This window comes from Pristiophorus japonicus, chromosome 3 (genome assembly GCF_044704955.1).
Source record: "Pristiophorus japonicus isolate sPriJap1 chromosome 3, sPriJap1.hap1, whole genome shotgun sequence".
NCBI lineage: Eukaryota > Metazoa > Chordata > Chondrichthyes > Pristiophoridae > Pristiophorus > Pristiophorus japonicus.
Window position 1 is genome coordinate 319874442 of NC_091979.1, and position 8481 is coordinate 319882922.

Here is an 8481-nt window from a genome sequence, read left to right on the forward strand (position 1 = left end):
CCACCCCCAGACCCAGACCCACTGAGAGAGAGCCCACCCCCAGACCCAGACCCAGTGAGAGAGAGCCCACCCTCCGACCCAGACCCAGTGAGAGTGAGCTCACCCCCAGACCCAGACCCAGTGAGAGAGAGCCCACCTCAGACCCAGACCCAGTGAGAGAGAGCCCACCCCCAGACACAGACACAGACTGAGAGTGAGCCCACCCCCGACCCAGACACAGTGAGAGAGAGCCCACCCCCAGACTCAGACTGAGAGAGAGCCCACCCCTGACCCAGACGCAGTGAGAGAGAGCCCACCCCCAGACCCAGACACAGTGAGAGAGAACCCACCCCCAGACCCAGACACAGACTGAGAGTGAGCCCACCCCCGACCCAGACACAGTGAGAGAGAGCCCACCCCCAGACCCAGAAACAGTGAGAGTGAGCTCACCCCCAGACCCAGACACAGTGAGAGAGAGCCCACCCCCAGACCCAGACACAGTGAGAGAGAGCCCACCCCCAGACCCAGACACAGTGAGAGTGAGCTCACCCCCAGACACAGTGAGAGTGAGCTCACCCCCAGACCCAGACTGAGAGAGAGAGCCCACCCCCGACCCAGACACAGTGAGAGAGAGCCCACCTCCAGACCCAGACACAGTGAGAGTGAGCTCACCCCCAGACCCAGACTGAGAGAGAGCCCACCTCAGACCCAGACCCAGTGAGAGTGAGCTCACCCTCAGACCCAGACACAGACTGAGAGAGAGCCCACCTCAGACCCAGACCCAGTGAGAGTGAGCTCACCCCCAGACCCAGACACAGACTGAGAGAGAGCCCACCCCCAGACCCAGACACAGTGAGAGAGAGCCCACCCCCAGACCCAGACACAGACTGAGAGAGAGCCCACCCCAGACCCAGACACACTGAGAGTGAGCACACCCCAGACCCAGACACAGTGAGAGAGAGCCCATCCCAGACACAGTGAGAGAGCGCCCACCCTCAGACCCAGACACAGTGAGAGAGAGCCCATCCCCAGACCCAGACACAGTGAGAGTGAGCCCACCCCAGACCCAGACACAGTGAGAGAGAGCCCATCCCCAGACCCAGACACAGTGAGAGAGAGCCCATCCCCAGACCCAGACACAGTAGGAGAGAGCCCACCCCCAGACCCAGACACAGACTGAGAGAGAGCCCACCCCCAGACCCAGACTGAGAGAGAGCCCATCCCCAGACCCAGACTGAGAGAGAGCCCACCCCCAGACCCAGACACAATGAGAGAGAGCCCATCCCCAGACCCAGACACAGTGAGAGTGAGCTCACCCCCAGACCCAGATTGAGAGAGAGCCCACCTCAGACCCAGACCCAGACTGAGAGAGAGCCCACCCCCAGACCGAGACCCAGACTGAGAGAAAGCCCATCCCCAGACCCAGACTGAGAGAAAGCTCATCCCCAGACCCAGACTGAGAGAGAGCCCACCCCCAGACCCAGACCCAGACTGAGAGAGAGTCCAGACCCAGACCCAGACTGAGAGAGAGCCCACCCCCAGACCCAGACCCAGACTGAGAGTCAGCCCAGACCCAGACCCAGACTAAGAGAGCCCAACCCCCACACCCAGACACAGACTGAGAGTGAGCCCACCCCCAGACCCGGACTGAGAGTGAGCTCACACCCAGACCCAGACTCAGACTGAGAGTGAGCACAGACCCAGACGCAGACCCAGACTGAGAGAGAGCCCAGACCCAGACTCAGACTGAGAGTGAGCCCACCCCCAGACCCACACACAGACCCAGACTGAGTGAGCCCACCCCCCAGACCCAGACTGAGAGAGAGCCCAGACCCAGACTCAGACCCAGACTGAGAGTGAGCCCAGACCCAAACCCAGACTGAGAGTGAGCTCAGACCCAGACCCAGACTGAGAGTGAGCCCAGACCCAGACCCAGACTGAGAGTGAGTCGAGACCCAGACCCAGACTGAGAGTGAGCCCAGACCCAGACCCAGACTGAGAGTGGACCCAGACCCAGACTGAGAGAGCCCAACCCCCAGACCCAGACCCAGACTGAGAGTGAGCCCACCCCCAGACCCGGACTGAGAGTGAGCCCAGTCCCAGACCCAGACCCAGACTGAGAGTGAACCCACCCCGAGACCCAGACCCAGACTGAGAGAGCCCAACCCCCAGAACCAGACCCAGACTGAGAGAGCCCAACCCCCAGACCCAGACTCAGACTGAGAGAGCCCAACCCCCAGACCCAGACCCAGACTGAGAGAGCCCAACCTCCAGACCCAGACCCAGACCCAGACTGAGAGTGAGCCCACCCCCCAGACCCAGACTGAGAGTGAACCCACCCCCAGACCCAGACACAGACCCAGACTGAGAGTGAGCCCACCCCCAGACCCACACACAGACCCAGACTGAGAGTGAGCCCAACCTCCAGACCCAGACTGAGAGAGAGCCTGCCCCCAGACCCAGACCCAGACTGAGAGAGAGCCCACTCCCAGACCCAGGCCCAGACTGAGAGTAAGTCCACCCCCAGACCCAGATCTAGACTGAGAGTGAGCTCACACCCAGACCCAGACTGAGAGTGAGCACACCCCCAGACCCAGACTCAGACTGAGAGAGAGCCCAGACCCAGACTCAGACTGAGAGAGAGCCCAGACCCAGACTGAGAGTGAGCCCACCCCCAGACCCAGACTGAGAGTGAGCCCAACCTCCAGACCCAGACTGAGAGTGAGCCCAGACCCAGACTCAGACTGAGAGAGAGCCCAGACCCAGACTGAGAGTGAGCCCACCCCCAGACCCAGACTGAGAGAGAGCCCAGACCCAGACCCAGACTGAGAGTGAGCCCAGACCCAGAGCCAGACTGAGAGTGAGCCCAGACCCAGACCCAGACTGAGAGTGAGCCCAGACCCAGACCCAGACTGAGAGTGAGCCCAGACCCAGACCCAGACTGAGAGAGAGCACAGACCCAGACACAGACTGAGAGAGAGCACAGACCCAGACCCAGACTGAGAGTGAGCCCAGACCAAGACCCAGAGAGTGCACAGACCCAGACCCAGACTGAGAGTGAGCCCAGACCCAGACACAGACCCAGACCCAGATCCAGACTGAGAGTGAGCTCACCCCCAGACCCAGACTGAGAGTGAGCTCACCCCCAGACCCAGACTGATAGTGAGCTCACCCCCAGAACCAGACTGAGAGTGAGCCCACCCCCAGACCCAGACTGAGAGTGAGCCCACCCCCAGACACATACTGAGAGTGAGCCCTCCCCCAGGGCCAGACCCAGACTGAGAGTGAGCCCAATCCCAGACCCAGACCCAGACTGAGACTGAACCCACCCCCAGACCCAGACTGAGAGTGAGCTCACCCCCAGACCCAGACCCAGACGAAGAGTGGGCTCACCCCTCAGACCCAGACACAGATGCAGACTGAGAGTGAGCACACCCCCAGACCCAGACTGAGAGTGAGCCCAGACCCAGATCCAGACTGAGAGTGAGCCCAGACCCAGACCCAGACTGAGAGAGAGCACAGACTCAGACCCAGACTGAGAGTGAGCCCAGACCCAGACCCAGAGAGAGCACAGACCCAGACCCAGACCCAGACCCAGACTGAGAGAGCGCCCAACCCCAGACACAGACCCAGATCCAGACCCAGACCCAGAATGAGAGTGAGCCCAGACCCAGACCCAGACCCAGACTGAGAGTGAGCTCACCCCCAGACCCAGACTGAAAGTGAGCTCACCCCCAGACCCAGACTGAGAGTGAGCCCACCCCCAGAACCAGACTGAGAGTGAGCCCAGCCCCAGACCCAGACTGAGAGTGAGCCCACCCCCAGACCCAGACTGAGAGTGAGCCCACCCCCAGACCCAGACTGAGAGTGAGCCCACCCCCAGACCCAGACCCAGACCCACCCCCAGACCCAGACTGAGAGTGAGCCCACCCCCAGACCCAGACTGAGAGTGAGCTCACCCCAGAGCCGGACCCAGACTGAGAGTGAGCCCACCCCCAGACACAGACCCAGACTGAGAGTGAGCCCAATCCCAGACCCAGACCCAGACTGAGAGTGAACCCACCCCCAGACCCAGACTGAGAGTGAGCTCACCCCCAGACCCAGACACAGACGAATGGTGGGCTCACCCCTCAGACCCAGACACAGATGCAGACTGAGAGTGAGCACACCCCCAGACCTAGACCCAGACTCAGACTGAGAGTGAGCCCAGACCCAGACTGAGAGTTAGCCCATCCCCAGATCCAGACCCAGACCCAGACCCAGACCCAGACCCAGACTGAGAGAACCTCACCCCCAGACCCAGACCCAGACCGAGAGTGAGCCCACCCCCAGATCCAGACCCAGACTAAGAGTGAGCCCAGACCCAGACTCAGACTGAGAGTGAGCACACCCCCAGACCCAGACTGAGAGTGAGCCCACCCCCATACCCAGACTCAGACTGAGAGTGAGAGAAAGCCCATCCCCAGACCCAGACTGAGAGAGAGCCCAGACCCAGACCCAGACTGAGAGAGAGCCCACCCCCAGACCCAGACTGAGAGAGAGCCCACCCCGAGACCCAGACCCAGACTGAGAGTGAGCCCAGACCCAGACCCAGACTGAGAGAGCCCAACCCCCAGACCCAGACCCAGTCCCAGACTGAGAGAGCCCAACCCCCAGACCCAGACCCAAACTGAGAGTGAGCCCACCCCCAGACCCGGACTGAGAGTGAGCCCAGTCCCAGACCCAGACCTAGACTGAGAGTGAGCTCACATCCAGACCCAGACCCAGACTGAGAGTGAGCACACCCCCAGACCCAGACTCAGACTGAGAGTGAGCACAGACCCAGACCCAGACCCAGACTGAGAGAGAGCCCAGACCCAGACTCAGACTGAGAGTGAGCCCACCCCCAGACCCAGACTCAGACCCAGACTGAGAGTGAGCCCACCCCCAGACCCAGACTGAGAGAGAGCCCAGACCCAAACCCAGACTGAGAGTGAGCTCAGACCCAGACCCAGACTGAGAGTGAGCCCAGACCCAGACCCAGACTGAGAGTGAGTCGAGACCCAGACCCAGACTGAGAGTGAGCCCAGACCCAGACCCAGACTGAGAGTGAGCCCAGACCCAGACCCAGACTGAGAGAGCCCAACCCCCAGACCCAGACCCAGACTGAGAGTGAGCCCACCCCCAGACCCGGACTGAGAGTGAGCCCAGTCCCAGACCCAGACCCAGACTGAGAGTGAACTCACCCCCAGACCCAGACCCAGACTGAGAGAGCCCAACCCCCAGACCCAGACCCAGACTGAGAGAGCCCAACCCCCAGACCCAGACCCAGACTGAGAGAGCCCAACCCCCAGACCCAGACTGAGAGTGAGCCCAGTCCCAGACCCAGACCCAGACTGAGAGTGAACCCACCCCCAGACCCAGACTGACAGTGAGCCCACCCCCCAGACCCAGACTGAGAGTGAACCCACCCCCAGACCCAGACACAGACCCAGACTGAGAGTGAGCCCACCCACAGACCCACACACAGACCCAGACTGAGAGTGAGCCCACCCCCCAGACCCAGACTGAGAGAGAGCCTACTCCCAGACCAAGACCCAGACTGAGAGAGAGCCCACTCCCAGACCCAGGCCCAGACTGAGAGTAAGTCCACCCCCAGACCCAGACCCAGACTGAGAGTGAGCACACCCCCAGACCCAGACTCAGACTGAGAGAGAGCCCAGACCCAGACTCAGACTGAGAGAGAGCCCAGACTCAGACTGAGAGTGAGCCCACCCCCAGACCCAGACTGAGAGAGAGCCCAGACCCAGACCCAGACTGAGACTATGCCCAGACCCAGACCCAGACTGAGAGTGAGCCCAGACCCAGACCCAGACAGAGAGTGAGCCCAGACCCAGACCCAGACTGAGAGTGAGCCCAGACCCAGACCCAGACTGAGAGAGAGCACAGACCCAGACCCAGACTGAGAGTGAGCCCAGACCCAGACCCAGAGAGAGCACAGACCCAGACCCAGACTGAGAGTGAGCCCAGACCCAGCCCAGACTGAGAGTGAGCCCAGACCCAGACTGAGAGTGAGCCCACCCCCAGACCCAGACTCAGACCCAGACTGAGAGAGAGCCCAAACCCAGACACAGACCCAGACCCAGACTGAGAGAGCCCAACCCCCAGACCCAGACCCAGACTGAGAGTGAGCCCACCCCCAGACCCGGACTGAGAGTGAGCCCAGTCCCAGACCCAGACCCAGACCCAGACTGAGAGTGAACTCACACCCAGACCCAGACCCAGACTGAGAGAGCCCAACCCCCAGACCCAGACCCAGACTGAGAGAGCCCAACCCCAACCCCCAGACCCAGACCCAGACTGAGAGAGCCCAACCCCCAGACCCAGACTGAGAGTGAGCCCAGTCCCAGACCCAGACCCAGACCCAGACTGACAGTGAGCCCACCCCCCAGACCCAGACTGAGAGTGAACCCACCGCCAGACCCAGACACAGACCCAGACTGAGAGTGAGCCCACCCACAGACCCACACACAGACCCAGACTGAGAGTGAGCCCACCCCCCAGACCCAGACTGAGAGAGAGCCTACCCCCAGACCAAGACCCAGACTGAGAGAGAGCCCACTCCCAGACCCAGGCCCAGACTGAGTAAGTCCACCCCTAGACCCAGACCTAGACTGAGAGTGAGCTCACACCCAGACCCAGACCCAGACTGAGAGTGAGCACACCCCCAGACCCAGACTCAGACTGAGAGAGAGCCCAGATCCAGACTCAGACTGAGAGAGAGCCCAGACGCAGACCCAGACTGATACTAAGCCCAGACCCAGACCCAGACTGAGAGTGAGCCCAGACCCAGACCCAGACAGAGAGTGAGAGAGAGCCCAGACCCAGACTCAGACTGAGAGAGAGCCCAGACCCAGACTCAGACTGAGAGTGAGCCCACCCCCAGACCCAGACTGAGAGAGAGCCCAGACCCAGACCCAGACTGATACTAAGCCCAGACCCAGACCCAGACTGATAGTGAGCCCAGACCCAGACCCAGACAGAGAGTGAGCCCAGACCCAGACCCAGACTGAGAGTGAGCCCAGACCCAAACCCAGACTGAGAGAGAGCACAGACCCAGACCCAGACTGAGAGTGAGCCCAGACCCAGACCCAGAGAGAGCACAGACCCAGACCCAGACTGAGAGTGAGCCCAGACCCAGCCCAGACTGAGAGTGAGCCCAGACCCAGACTGAGAGTGAGCCCACCCCCAGACCCAGACTCAGACCCAGACTGAGAGAGAGCCCAAACCCAGACACAGACCCAGACCCAGACCCAGAATGAGAGTGAGCCCAGACCCAGACCCAGACCCAGACTCAGACTGAGAGTGAGCTCACCCCCAGACCCAGACCCAGACTGAGAGTGAGCTCACCCCCAGACCCAGACTGAGAGTGAGCTCACCCCCAGACCCAGACTGAGAGTGAGCTCACCCCCAGACCCAGACTGAGAGTGAGCCCACCCCCAGACCCAGACTGAGAGTGAGCCCACCCCCAGACCCAGACTGAGAGTGAACCCACCCCCAGACACAAACTGAGAGTGAGCCCACCCCCAGAGCCAGACCCAGACTGAGAGTGAGCCCAATCCCAGACCCAGACCCAGACTGAGACTGAACCCACCCACAGACCCAGACTGAGAGTGAGCTCACCCCCAGACCCAGACCCAGATGAAGAGTGGGCTCACCCCTCAGACCCAGACACAGATGCAGACTGAGAGTGAGCACACCCCCAGACCCAGACTGAGAGTGAGCCCAGACCCAGATCCAGACTGAGAGTGAGCCCAGACCCAGACCCAGACCCAGACTGAGAGAGAGCACAGACTCAGACCCAGACTGAGAGTGAGCCCAGACCCAGACCCAGAGAGAGCACAGACCCAGACCCAGACTGAGAGTGAGCCCAGACCCAGACTGAGAGTGAGCCCACCCCCAGACCCAGACACAGACCCAGACTGAGAGTGATCCCACTCCCAGACCCAGACCCAGACCCAGACTGAGAGTGAGCCCAGACCCAGATCCAGACTGAGAGTGAGCCCAGACCCAGACCCAGACCCAGAGAGAGCACAGACCCAGACCCAGACTGAGAGTGAGCCCAGACCCAGACTGAGAGTGAGCCCACCCCCAGACCCAGACACAGACCCAGACTGAGAGTGATCCCACTCCCAGACCCAGACCCAGAACCAGACTGAGAGTGAGCCCACTCCCAGACCCAGATCCAGACCCAGACCCAGACTGAGAGTGAGCTCACCCCCAGACCCAGACCCAGACTGAGAGTGAGCTCACCCCCACACCCAGACTGAGAGTGAGCTCACCCCCAGACCCAGACTGAGAGTGAGCTCACCCCCAGACCCAGACTGAGAGTGAGCCCACCCCCAGACCCAGACTGAGAGTGAGCCCACCCCCAGACCCAGACTGAGAGTGAGCCCACCCCCAGACCCAGACTGAGAGTGAGCCCACCCCCAGACCCAGACTGAGAGTGAGCCCACCCCCAGA